The sequence below is a fragment of the Octopus sinensis genome, unplaced genomic scaffold, assembly GCF_006345805.1.
Source record: "Octopus sinensis unplaced genomic scaffold, ASM634580v1 Contig02465, whole genome shotgun sequence".
Taxonomy (NCBI): Eukaryota; Metazoa; Mollusca; class Cephalopoda; order Octopoda; family Octopodidae; genus Octopus; species Octopus sinensis.
The window spans coordinates 187,501-202,184 of record NW_021825710.1 but is presented as its reverse complement, the minus strand read 5'-3'; positions in this window follow the sequence as shown (position 1 = coordinate 202,184).

Genomic DNA, 14,684 nt, shown 5'->3' with positions numbered 1-14,684 from the left:
TATATTGGTGCAAATATTTCCTGCCTCTCCTAATCCAGAGTCTTAATAATGTGAATGACTTAAAAATACCGTACATCGTTCACCACAATAAAATCATTTCTGTAAGAAATACAAAACCCACAAATATATGAGGAAAAAGGAACATGCGACGTTTAGTACACTACAAGTACTTATTTATATTGACTTTCAACGGATGGAAATTAATGATAAAGTCTCTTCTTGGGAGAACGAGGGAGGTGCATATGTAGAATACTAAGGCGTTTAGTGCCGGTACTGTAACATTTCTATCACTCTTCCGTCATCAGTTCGCTAGAATAGATTTTTAAATTAGCCACAAGTGTAAATATTTTTTGGGAAAAACTAAATTAATTTAATTAACTCCTGTGTTATTCGGCTTCGGTGCGATCAGGAATCATCAAAAATGACAAGTGGTGCCATTTTACATCCTTCACCAAAATGCACGTACACCGACACACACGCGCGCATACGGACGCACACTCACATTCTGATATCCTTGGTTCCAGACCCGTTCTGGATTAATCATTTTGTCGGATCAAAAGAGGTTACCTCAGTGTAATTCTGACTAAATTCCTAGAGGACAGTATCCACGTTATTCATAACTTTTTAATTGCTAAATCTTCACGATAAATCTTTGTTATTCACTTGCAACATATAATAGAGTTGGAAACATTATTACAGCCTTCAACTGCGATAATATGAAGGTACAAATACTCAAAACTAAATCTTGTTCCTCGGTAACATTCCAAATAAATTGGACCTCCACCAGCCTTCTCTTGTAACATAACTGTGAAAGGTATATATTTATCCTTTTGCCTTCATGCCGAAACACAGTATTCTCTGAAGTGAAGGTGAGTCGTTTATTAATATGTTCTTCATTAAGAAAGGATTCTTAGTGAGTTAGTAAGTTACATTAGTTTCAGTTTTAAACATTTTCATCTATATTGCAATATTTGGGGAGAGTGTTTCCGCCTTCATGATACATTACTGATGAATAAATAAATATGTGTCGTTAAGGCTTGGCAGCGAAAAAATATCAAATACAGTAAATTTAAGTGTCTTCACATAATTATATCCCGATTAAGGAGGTACCGAATCATCAGTTTCCAGAAAATCGGTAGAATATATGTATATACCGTATGCTTTGTGTGTGCGTGTATAATCCACGCATGCACACACGCACACACACACACACACACACACACACACACACCACACACACACACACACACACACATACACAATATGTATATATGTACGCACACACACATTAATGAACTCTGGTTTAGTGAAAGTGGTAGTTAAATTAATGATATTCCGGAAATTTTACGACATAAATATTCCTGTTCCCTGTTAACATTCCTTAAACTGTGTATCTATGAGTAATTTCGAAGTTGATTAATTATCGAATATAATGAGTGCATGTTGAAATAACTCTGACAATGAGAATTTTAAGGCAAGAAAATTATGCTAATTTCAGATAACTGAAGAACTTTTTAAACTTTTTCTCGAGATGTGAGATTTCTTGAGAACAGGAGAGATGAATGTGAAGGGTACTTTGAGGAGAAACGTATTGAAAAAAGGGAGGAAAAAAAATATATATGTGTGTGTGTGTTGATACTTTAAGAAAAAGAGAAAATAGAAAAGAAGCTGTGACATTTGGTATTTAATTGGTCATTTTGTCAGAACAAAAATTTTGTCAGTCTTACAGGAAATTAATTATTTGGAAATACTGATGGAAATTTATGAGGGGTGGGGTTGAAATAGAGATGCTAAAACTTGCAAGCACTTCGGTGTAAAATAACCTAGTCGAGGTTAATTATTTGCCATAACAGTTAAAAGCAGTGCAAATACGATATAAATATCCAATTTTATTTCAATATAATTTTGAGTACAATGTTTCGAAAATTTTTATGCGTGAGAGATTATCAGAGAACAAAATAATAAAACGTTAGTGTTGAAGTTTAATTACTTTGGCAAACTTCTTGTTTGAATTCAAAACAGCTGGAAACTTAAGACGCTGCAGTTAATTTAATGTCTTATCAAGTCATCTGTCGATCTGATTTAAGTTACTACCAATATAGCTAGGTACCTTCTCGAAAAATACAATTATTAGAAACATTACATAGCTTTCACTAATCTTCAGAAGCCTAAAGACTTCACTAGAGTTGCTGGAACTTTATCTATCTACCCGAGATCGAAAGATGAATAAGTATTACTATGTGTATATATTTCCTTTCTTCTGTCTAACACTTTTGATCTATGTCGCTAATATATTAGTTTATGATTTAACATTTAACGATGTTCGATTTACAATCTTTTGTCATAGATTTCTGTTTAAGATATGGTAAAAAAAAAAAACCCTACGTGTTTTAATAACTCGGAAGTCTTAAATATATCAAGGAATTAAGGAAAAATAATTTAAAGCCTGGAAAGTTACACTGATGAAGAACTAATTAAGAAATACGCCTGTGAATTGTAACATTTGAATATTCCTTCAAAAAATTTCAGAACCTGAGAATTTTCTATTCACCTTTTACAGGAAAAGAAATGTACATGTTTGCAGATATACGTGCATATATGTGTATGTATGTATGTACACATCTCTTCCGATGTCCCTTGTCGTGGTGGAAGAGCCTGTGTGTTCCAATGATATTGAGAGCGATACTGTCTGGAGTCTTAGACTCCTGGTTGGGCCACCCATGGCAGGAAGGTCGAGGATGAGGTCCCAAACTAAACACAACCAAACACCAACATCAAGACCCCAACGGCGGAGCCAGCGGAGGAGGGCTACCTCAAGCTCCCAAGGATTGACTCCAGCGGAAGAGGGCAACGCCTGGCGGGCAGGCGTAACAAAGGCGGATAGACTCCGGCAGCTCGTTGCAACTAGCCTCATCAAAACAGTATGTCTCAATTCTTGAGCCGCAGTGGAGCAGTTGCTGACGAAGGGCGTGCGAGTAGCCGTCGCGCAGCGACGATCACCTCAAACAATTTACTCAGCGAATGGCTTCGTCTTTCTAATCTGTCTCAAAAAACCCAATGATGATGATATCGTGGGCATCGGAGGCAGGCCTGGAAAGCTGGAAGCCTCTAGTCTGTGACTACTCATTGGCAGCAAATCTCAGATAGTCGCTCACCAATGAATAGCCGTGACATTGGAGTTCGGAAGCTAGAATCGTGACTGGGCTGGCCTCTTTAGGATTACCGCAGCCCACCCCTCAACAGAAGCCCCTAGAAAAGGTGGGGTAAACATCGGACACGGTAACTCGATCTGGCCAGCATACCGCGGCTGGCAGACCTCCCACTTACCGGTCGGAACTCTACTAAATCCTCTGTTTCACAACATCTTACCTTCAGGGCCTGGAATATCCGTACTCTCCAAGACAAGAGTGACAGTAATCGACCAGAGCGACGTACAGTCCTCGTCTGCAACGAACTTGCCCGTGGCAGCCTTGAACAAGACTAGACTTCACGGAGAAGATAGCATCAGAGAAGCTGGCTCCAAATACACCATTTTTTTGGAAGGTGAAGAATCCTTACGAACTATGCATCCATGGAGTTGACCTTGCCATCAAAACGAAACTCGTGGGCCAACACAGACTCGTCCCAACTGCCGTCAGTGAGCGCCTGATAAATGTTCAGATCCCACTCATTCGGGATAGATTTCTTACGCTGATCTCTGTGTATGCCCCTACCCTCACATCTGAAGGCGACGTCAATGCTTCGTTCTACAACCTGTTGGACTGCACTATCCCGACAGTCCCCGCGCATGACAAACTCGTTGTGTTGGGGGACTTTAACGGTAGAGTCGACATTGTCTGTGGAATGGCATTCTTGGTCATCACGGCATTGAGAAATGCAATGCCAATGGCCAGCTCCTTCTGGGCATTTGCGCCGAACATGAGCTCGTCATTACCAACTCCCTATTTCGTCTCCCTACCCGACAAAAAACAGCTTGAAAACACCTACGGTCTAAACACTGGCACATCCTCGATTACGTTCTGACATGATCCAGGGACAGACGAGATGTACGCATCACCCGCTCCATGCCTAGTGCAGATGACTGCTGGACTGATCACCGTCTTCTTATTTCTCGCCTTGAATCAAAATCCGCCGCCCACCAAAGCGGGTCTCAGCAAACATCCCTTGCCGACGCTTCGACTGCGCCAAACTCCGGAGCTCACAGGCATCCCAAGACTCCAGGGAATTCATTGAGAGACACCTGATGGACCTCCCAGAGCCAACCTCCATTGAGGATCGCTGGACCAGCCTTCGTGAAGCCATGACCACTGCCGCCGAGGAGACGATCGGCTTTGTTCGGAAGAAGGACCAAGACTGGTTTGACGAGAATGATGAAACCATCTCCCGTGTTATATAAGCCAAACTCCGGACGCGAAAATCATACCACTGCAGTGAACAAAAGAAAACACCAGCAAGCATCAGCGGAATGCCAGCAAGGAATTCGAGAAGCTCAGAACTTCTGGTGGCAGAGGAAAATAAAGGAGATGCAAAACTATGCAGACCAACGAGACTTGTGCAGCTTTTATGCCGCAACCAAGGAGATCTTTGGCTCCACAATGTCGAAGAACGCAACTGGCTCTACGATAACCGATACCCAAGGAATCTTCGATCGCTGGAGGTCCCATTTCGAGTGCCTACTTAACGACCACTCACGCACTCCTGACGATCTCCTCCAAAAACCCCACAGCTCCCCATCCGCCATTGGCTGTCCCTGCTGTCCTCATGCCATGAGTTCAACAAGGCACTTGCACGCATGAAGCCGGGGAAAGCTCTAGGACCAGACAACATCCCGTTTGAGTTTTTTCCGCACGGAGGTCTTGAACTGAGAAATCATCTGATGCTTCTTTATCCCCAAGAACTGGGAAAGCAAGACCCTGCACCTATCATCGAGAGACCGAGAGGATTGCAACAACTATCGGGGCATCTCATTCCTGAGTATTGCAAGTAAAATCTTCACTGTATCCTACTCAATCGCCTCCTCATCCTCGCGGAAGACGCCCTCCCTAAGTTCCAGTGTGGCTTTCGACTCTCTTGAGGCACAATCGATATGATCTTTTGTGCCCGTCAACCCCAGGTGAAGTGTCAGGAACAACAACAGCCTGCAAAGCTCATCTTCTGGGATCTAAAGAAAGCCTTTGACAAAGTCCCCCGTCCTGCAATGTGGCCGTACTTGCCCAGTTTGGATGTCCGGAGGACTTCATTGCCATGGTCTGCTTCTTCCACGATGGTATGATGGGTAGGGTATGTCATCAAAATGCCCTCACAGACCCGTTTACCATCGTTGGGGGGGGGGGTCTTAAGCAAGGATGCGTCCTGGCACCAACCTGTTTCTCTTTGTACATGGCCGCCATGTTCAACGAAATCTCACTAGACTAGCCTTACATCAACATGCACTATCGCTTGGTTGGCGGGCTCTTCAATCTTGCACGCCTCCGTGCAATAACGAGGACATCCGCTATCTCAGTCTGTAGGATGCAGTATGCCGACGACAATGCCACTCCGAGCCGGACCACAGATGGCCTACAAAGGACGGCCGATCTTTACAACTCGGCTTACGAACGCTTCAGGATGCAGGTAAACACATTAAAGACCAAGACACTGATCTAACCTGCACCAGGCCAGAACAGTCCACTAACAAACATTAGCATCAACGGCCAACCCCTAGAAGAGGTTGAACACTTCAAGTACCTTGGAAGTATCCTTTCGAAGATCCCCACGTGTGAAAGGGACGTGAGGAACCGGATTGGGGCTGCCCATTCCGCTTTCGGCAGACTCAGCTAACGTGTATTCTTCAATCACGCGCTGACCACCCGGACAAAGATCATGGTCTTCCGTGTTATTGTCCTGTCAACTCTACTCTACGCTTGTGAGATTTGGACGTTGTACCGCTGTGATTTCAAGCGCCTTGAATGCTTCCAGCAATCGAAGCTACGACAGATCCTCAACATACAATGGAAAGATCACGTTACCAACAACGAAGTTCTTCGCCGCGCCTCACTATCAAGTATCAAAGCCACCATTCTATGCCATCGTCTCTGCTGGGCAGGTCACGTCCAGCGTATGGAGCCCTCTCGTCTCCTATGAATCATGCTCTATGGAGAACCTGCAATCGGAACAAGACCCAGAGGAGATCCGAAATTCCATTTTAAAGACCAGCTCAAATGGACCTTGGCTCAAGCTAACATCCAGCCATCCTGATGGGAACAGATTGCCATGGATAGGACAGCCTGGAGGACTGCTATCTGCAATGGAGCCAGCTCCTTCGAGCAGAACAGACAACAGAATGAGGAGGCAAAACACAGGAGAAGAAAATAGCGTCTTCAACATCCTTGACCTGCACCGACCATCCCGTGCGAGTTCTGCCCACGACTCTTTCACTTCCGACTTGGACTCCAAAGTCACTTTCAGCACAAACATCAGCCGAGGACACTGAATGGAAACTGACGAACCCAATGCTCGGACACGAGCTGAAGCCGGCCATGTAGACATAATCACGTATTTAGTATAAGAATTGACATTTAAATTTGTTTATGATTGTAAACTTTACTTGTCTAGCGACTCTGATATTACAACCTAAGCGCTGAACAAAACCAAGAGGGACTCAAATGTTACATTACACGAAATATCCACAGAAAATCAGCGAAACAAGATTATTCATGCTGAATACGAAATCAGTGTCTACAAAGTTCTCATTCATACAGCAGGCACGAAAAATTCATACAGTCATGCCCAAAACTAAAAATGCGTTGTTTTTTTGTTTTGTTATTTTATGGTAGAAATGTAATGAAATTGATATTTTACAATCACTAGAGAAGATTGTTCCTAAAATGTACGAATGTACGAATGTTTTTAGTGGTTCACCAAAGGTGAAAATTCAAGCGTCATTTGGTAATAAGATTTGTAATGTTTGTCATTTTAACAGACAGAACATTCTAAATAGTAATCGCATAAGTCAAGTATGACCCTGCGTTACTTAGAACCTAACAGTCCATAGTAGCAGAGTGCTCCTAGGAGTGTGTGTCAATGCAATCCAGCCTGCAATTATCGTTAGATAATTTCACTTAATAGACAGCTTTAATATGATTTAGAAGCCAAGCACAAGGGCTGGCAGAAACTTCATCCCTCCACGTTGAGAGTTCAAATCAACTAAAGGTCAATTTGTTCTTCATCCTTCCTCGCATAGAAAGGTTCAGTAGATAGTATCTCTTCAAATTCGTGGCCTTCTGATAATGTAAATAACCAATATCAATATTAGCCAAACTTACAAGGTTGTGAGCTATCAGAATCGCTAGCACGCCAAGCGAAATTCTTAGCTGCGTTTCGTCTGTCTTCACTTCCTGAGTTCAAATTCCACCGAGGTAGATTCTATCTTTCAATCTTTTGGGGTCAATAAAATAAGTACCAGTTGAATATTGGGGTCGATGGGATCGACTTAACCCTCTCCCGAAATTTGAAATTAATATTAATCAAAATGACACTATAGTAACTTATTTTTTGTAGTTTTGTTCGAGATACTAGGTTTACTGGGCCCTCTGATCACTTTGGTTACATCGGACACACAAGATAATATATAAACGTTGTAAATACTGGTCACAGGACTTGACTATAATGGGCCGAAGTTTTCATATTAGAACAAACTAAGATTACAGTTTATTAATGATCGATTCAGTTCTTACTGCTGTTTTAAATCATTCAGCCATTGTTAAAATCAATAAACATTCCCTCTATAAGCATTATCACCTCATGGCCTTACAACGCAAACAATTACAGGTTTACAAGCTATACTTCTTTTAGACTTTCTGTCAAAACCGTTCATCTCCGAGTACACACACACACATACGCACACGCACACACACACACACACACACACACACACACACACACACACACATGCATGCATATATATATATGTGCAAACCACCTATCTTCTCTCCGGTACATCGACCAAAGTTATGCAATTAAGTTGGCTAGCCACGTATGGGGTTTGAAGGCCAACTCCACACCACATACTATTAAGTGGAGAATCGTATCAAAATTCAAGCCATATGTTAATGCCTCTGCTACTTATGAGTAGCAGAAAGATCTCATATTCTTCTTAGACAAAGAATTCCATCACACAGCTTAATTCCAGATCTGTAATTTTTTTAGCAGTTGCAAACATATGGACGGGTTTCTTTTGTCAAACTAGAGGACACCACCCACTCCGGATTGAGTTGCTGTCTCGTAGAATTTGGTATATTTTCTGTTATTTTGTTCTACACTGGCTGCACTAATTGGTTTCTGCAATGAGAGAGGACGAGAATGTTGATTTTCTTGCTTTCGTTTCCTTCTCGTTCTATTTTTGCATCAATCTTCTTTGCGTTTGTCTTCTTGTTTTTTCTTATCTTCTTACTGTCCAGCATCCTGGTTTTTAAACTATATCTAACGCATAAACAGAACCTGAAATATTGCTTGAAGATACATAACGTGTTTTATAAATCTACCTATTTAAAATATCCTAAAAGTATGAAACTATTAGTAGCTCTTTCGTAATGTGTAATAAACTGATATTCATCTTTCATTGGATCTCTCTCTCTCTCTCTCTCTTATATATTATATATTTGATGTCAAATCTACTAACGGCTTTTTTAAATACTTAATAACGTTCTGTTTATCATGTAGGCAGTCATCGTAATTGCTATAATGTCTTGTTGTTGAGAGAGGCTCTCTTTCTTTCCTGATGAGAAGATTGCATTTTACACCGTTTATTCCTTTGGAATAAAACCATGTTGTCTTCGAAACATATGTCGAAAGTAAAAGAATTTTATTAACATCTTCGTTCAACTCCATTTATTTATTTATTCATTTATAACACACAAATTACTGCACATTCTACCTTTGGATAGGTCGCTTCAACCGTGTTTCTGACGTGAATTTTGCTACCCTGGTAACGGTTTATTGAATTTTCCATGTTAACGGTAAACATAGGATAATTCATTCATCCATTGAAATATATATATATATATAGTTTCGAGGTTTTTGCCTCTCGTCAACGTACGGTAATCACGGGTTTTCGATGAGGATAGACCTGTTTGCGAATATCTATTTAATGCTTTTCCCAGCAACCACTGTCACTGAGCAAAAGATGGCCGTTTCTGCCAAGAGGCAACGAAATCCTTCATGCCATCTTCATCCCTCAGTAGGGATGGGCAGATAGTATTTGGAAGATGAATGTGCCTCTAGGCTTCTTCTGAGGGTCCAAGTGGTTGGGAGGGTTAATACAAATAAGAAACAGTTAACAATAGGTGCAGTGTGTTTGTCTTTTTGAAAGGGCAGAAAAAGAATAGGAGCAAACATGAGGATGTTAGTGAAGCACAACTTATTAAAATTATTTGGGTATAGGAAGGAGAATAAACTACAGATTACCCGTGATGTATTCCAAGATCCATGTTATTTCGTCCAAGCGTAGAGGCACATTCATCATCCAAACTTTATCTGCCCATCCCTGCAGAACACCGAAGAGATGGCGATGGCATGGAGGATTTGGCAGAAACAGCCGTAAGGAACTAGAACCTGCTGACAATCTGATCTTTTGCTCTTTTTCTCTTTTCTGTAATATTAGTACATGTGTATGTAACACATAGTTATTATATGTGCATGTATTCTATTACTTTTTAATACTTTTGAATAAATAGACATACTAGAATGTCAACCGGCTGATGTATGTCGTTTTTGCATCCTCACCATTTTCTTATTTACTGTATATATATAACGTAAAGTATATTAGCCATCTCAATATGGTTAACCACTAAGGGTGGGTGTTACTGAGATCATCGTCTCCAGCTGGCTTTAGACACACTTTCTGTACCCTTATGATATTCGCAAAGGGAGGTCATCCCCTCTCGTAAACCTAAGTGATACGCACGGACTTATAGTTTCGAGGTTTTTACCTCTCGTCAACGTACGGTAATCACGGGTTTTCGATGAGGATAGACCTGTTTGCGAATATCTATTTAATGTTTTTCCCAGCAACCACTGTCACTGATTTCAAAAAACTATCTTAAAGCAATAATAAATCTCTGAACGAGATGTAAACAGTAACGCTCGACAACGTAAAGTATACTAGCCATCTCAATATGGCTAACCACTAAGGGTGGGTGGGCACAGAAAGTGTGTCTAAAGCCAGCTGGAGACGATGATCTCCTGGGGCTAAAAGCTTCAGTAACACCCACCCTTAGTGGTTAGCCATATTGAGATGGTTAGTATACGTTACGTTGTCGAGGGGTTACTGTTTACATCTCGTTCAGAGATTTATTATTGCTTTCAGACAGTTTTTCGAAATCAGTGACAGCGGTTGCTGGGAAAAACATTAAATAGATATTCGCAAACAGGTCTATCCTCATCGAAAACCCGTGATTACCGTACGTTGACGAGAGGCAAAAACCTCGAAACTATAGTTCTTTTGTGTAAAAACATTATGCAAATGTTTTCTGCAGAAACCGAGCTCATGCCACATCTTGCATAAAGGATATTCACATAGAGCCAATGAAGATGAACTTGCCGGTGACATGAAATATTATCCATAAGACTATTCCTATTTCCCTAAGTATTGTTTTGCCTATGAATGGAAATATTAAATAGTACAGGGATCAATTGCCAGCCAACCAGCGATCAGTTTCCTTTGTGTGAAGTGCAATAATTTCTCTAATGCTTATGGAAAATCTCTAAATGTTGCCTAAATGCAGCTTTTTATCTAATCCATTTTGTAATTGTTTAGCTGCAGATTGTCCCTAATTAGGTAAACTTACGATCGAGAGTATTCTAGTCATAGCCCTCTCTTCATGTTGTAGATCTTTGCAGTGTTGATTTTGCTTCTGTTTTGTTTTTTTTTTCCTAAAATGATAAGATGTGATTTGAGAGAAATTTCAGTGTCGGTAAGGAGAATCCTTCATTGGTTTGTGTGTTTCGAGTAAAGTTGGTGTCAACATATTTAATGTTGTGTGCCAAGAAATGGCTCACGTCATTAAGTTTACATCTACAGTGAGGATAAAATCATTGCTGCTTGGTCGCTTGTGTCAAGGTGGTCAATATTGTTAACGTCCGAGTCGCCATCGTTGCTACGGGTGGCTTTATCACCATTGCTGTGGTGTGCTTGTTAGTGTTTTACACTAGCAATGTGGGGCGTTGATAGCAGCGTGAATAATAACTGAAGAAAACTTACGAACCTTTAAATTTACTGTTGAACATAATATTTTGCGTTGGCTATTTCTAATGCAAGATGTTAATGATATAATTACCGACTGGGAGGAGACAAAAACCACACCGTGTCCGTAGAAAGCTAATTATGGGACATCGTGTGAAAGATCAGAATTGGTCTGTCCAAGTACCCAAAGTCGTCTACTCGAATGCACCTTCTATCTGCTGAGTTAGGTGCCATACGATTGTTATGGGGTAACAAAGAAAGGGTAAATTCTAGAATATTCGAAAAGCCATATTACGCCACAGATTCACGCTGGTTGGTCGATTTATAGATCAATCTCGTGAAACAGTGGTGGTTCACAAGTGATGTCTAACCGAGTATCTAGCGGGTAGTGTTCGAATCACAACATTTTGTGTTAGTAGCTAATTTTAGTCAAACAGGCAGGGAAGACAACCTTGAAATTTAGATTAATAGAAATTAATTAAACATTGAATGCAGGCGAAAGTGGGTCTTCAGAAGAACGTTTCTGTAATATTCGACATAATCAATGGGGCACATTCTAACCGGTTTTAAAGTTTTAGTGAATAAACTTAAAATAATGGCTGGGTAAATTGCTGCAAAGCGATGGATGGCGAAAACAGTAAAGCGATTGTATTAACATTTAGTTTTGTTTCTTTTCATTCCCACTTATGTGGACTTTAATCCACCTGAGGTCAAGAAAATAAGTTACAATTATCTGTTAACATAGAGTACAACTCTATTAGTACCACATAGTGATTTGCCACCAGTTTGTGACAATGTCATAAACCTGCATACAATGAACTAGTCATAAACCTGCATACAATGAACTAGCAATGAAAATGTTAACGATTTTTATTTGAGCAAATATCTTAGGTAGCAATATTTCCTCTGATATTGTTTTAATTTCCCAGTTATATTTGGTTGAAATACCTCAAAGATATTTTGTTTCTAAACTCTGTATTTGTCGATGTTTGAATTTAACCAACCGACTGTATACAATCAAAATCTTGAGTACATGTGATGTTAATATGTGTAGACACAAAGGCGGCGAGCTGGCAGAATCGTTAGCACGCCGGCGAAATGCTTAGCCGTATTTCGTGTGCCGCTATGTTCTAAGTTCAAATTCCGCCGAGCTCGACTTTGCCTTTCATCGTTTCAGGGTCGATTAAATAAGTACCAGTTACGCACTGGGGTCGATATAATCGACTTGATCCGTTTGTCTGTCCTTGTTTGTCCTCTCTGTGCTTAGACCCTTGTGGGTAGTAAAGAAATAGGTATTCGTCTGTCTTTACGTTCAGAGTTTAAATTCTGCCGGGGTCAACTTTGCCTTTCATCCTTTCGGAGTGGATAAAATAAGTACCAGTTGTGTACTGGAATCTTTCTAATAGATTGGTCTCCTTCCCCAAAATTTCGGACCTTGTGCCTCTAGGCACAAGATCCGAAATTTAAAAGGATATGTGTACACACAAAGGCGACGAGCTGGCTGAAACGTTAGCACGCCGAGTGAAATGCTTAGCAGTATTTCGTCTGTCTTTACGTTCTGAGTAAAGACAGGGTCAACTTTGCCTTTCATCCTTTCGGAGTTGATAAAGTAAGTACCAGTTGGGTTCTGGAGTCGATCTAATCAACCGCCCCCTCCCCCAAAATTTCAGGCCTTGTGCCTTGATTAGAAAAAAATATGTGTATGCATACACATATGAAAACACGAACTTTTACTCGAAAATATTCTCGCTACTTTTGAGGTACATACTTACGTACGTATGTATGTACCTCAAAAGTACGTATGTATGTATCTTTTATACGGGTTCGTTAAAGGAGTTCATTTTCTATCAAAAGTGAAAGAAATGAAAATCTCAGGGTAAATAAACTAAGTGAACTGAGGATTGAGGTGACGCTGAAGGGAAAAACAGCAGCGGTGGATCAGAAAAGTATTCTATAAATATTGAAGAACAGCATAATCAATAGTAACAAGTTATTGAACTGCTTCCCTGTAAGATGGAAGAAGGTGAATTGGTAAATAATAATATGGCTGGAAGAATGTGTGAATAGATTTGCAAATAAACAATTCACAGAAATAATATGAATTTGAAAATATTTCTCCCTTTTATCTCTTTTTCTTTTCTTTTATTAAATTCACCCACTCCGTCATCTTGTTTCCTTCTTAACTCTCTCCCCACTCTCTCTCTCTCTGACTCGCCGCCACTCTTCCTCTCAGCCTCCTGTTCTTTGAAATGTTTCTTTACTAAAACATCGGCTTTTATTTCTGTTTCTATTTAACAAAAGAGGAAAAATCGAAATCTAATTGGCAATAAAGTTTCGATGAAAATAAACGAGAATATCGAAGACTTCTGATGGCAACAACACCGTCACCAACAAGTTGTTACTACTACTACTACTACTATTACTACTACTGCTGCTGCTACTGCTGCTACTACTACTACTACTACTACTACTACTACTACTACTACTACTACTACTACTACTACTACTACTACTACTACTACTACTACTACTACTGCTGCTGTTTCTCTTTTCGTTTTTCAAAAATTTCAAGCAGTGGAATGTAAGAAAAACGTTCTGCTGAAAAGATTTTGGCATACTTGTAGAACGAAAGAATATCTTATTTAAATTAATCGGTTGTTCGAAACAAAAATCATTCGGATACAGGCCACCAAAACAAAGAACATTATGGGAAATGGCTAGAAGTTTTCATTCCAGGACAATATAAGGAAGAATATCGATGTAGGTAACTCTGACAGTATATCCTCCTCCTCCTCCTCCTCCTCCTCATCATCATCATCATCATTTAATGCCCGTTGTCCATGCTGGCATGAGTTGGACGGTTTGACCAAGGTTGGCAAGCTCAGGGGGCTGCACCAGACTACAGTCAAATTTGGCATGGTTTCTACGGCTGGATGCTCTTCCTACAGCCAACCACTCCGAGAGTGTAGTGGATACTTTTTAGTTCCACCAGCACAGGTGCCAGTTACATGACACCAGTATTTGCCACGACTACGACTTCACTTGGCTTGATGAGTATCTTCTCAAGTACAGCATATTGCCAAAGGTCTAGATCATTTGTCATTGCCTGTGTGAGGCCCAATGCTCGAAAGGTGCTTTTTACGTGCCACTTGCACAGGTGCTAGTTATGTTGACACCGGCACAGGTGCTAGTTACGCGACACCGGCATCGGCCACATTGCCTCCGCGTGGCCCAACGCTCAAAAGGTGCTTTTTATGTTCCACCTATATGGGTGCAAGTTACGTGACACTAGCATCGGCCACGACTACTATTTCACTTGGCTTGATGGGTCTTCCCAAGTACGGCATATCGCCAAAGGTCTTCGGTCACTAGTCATTGCCTCTGTGAGGCCCAACGTTCGAAGATCATGCTTCATCACCTCATCCCATGTCTTCCTGGGTCTACCTCTATTCCTTCCACAGTG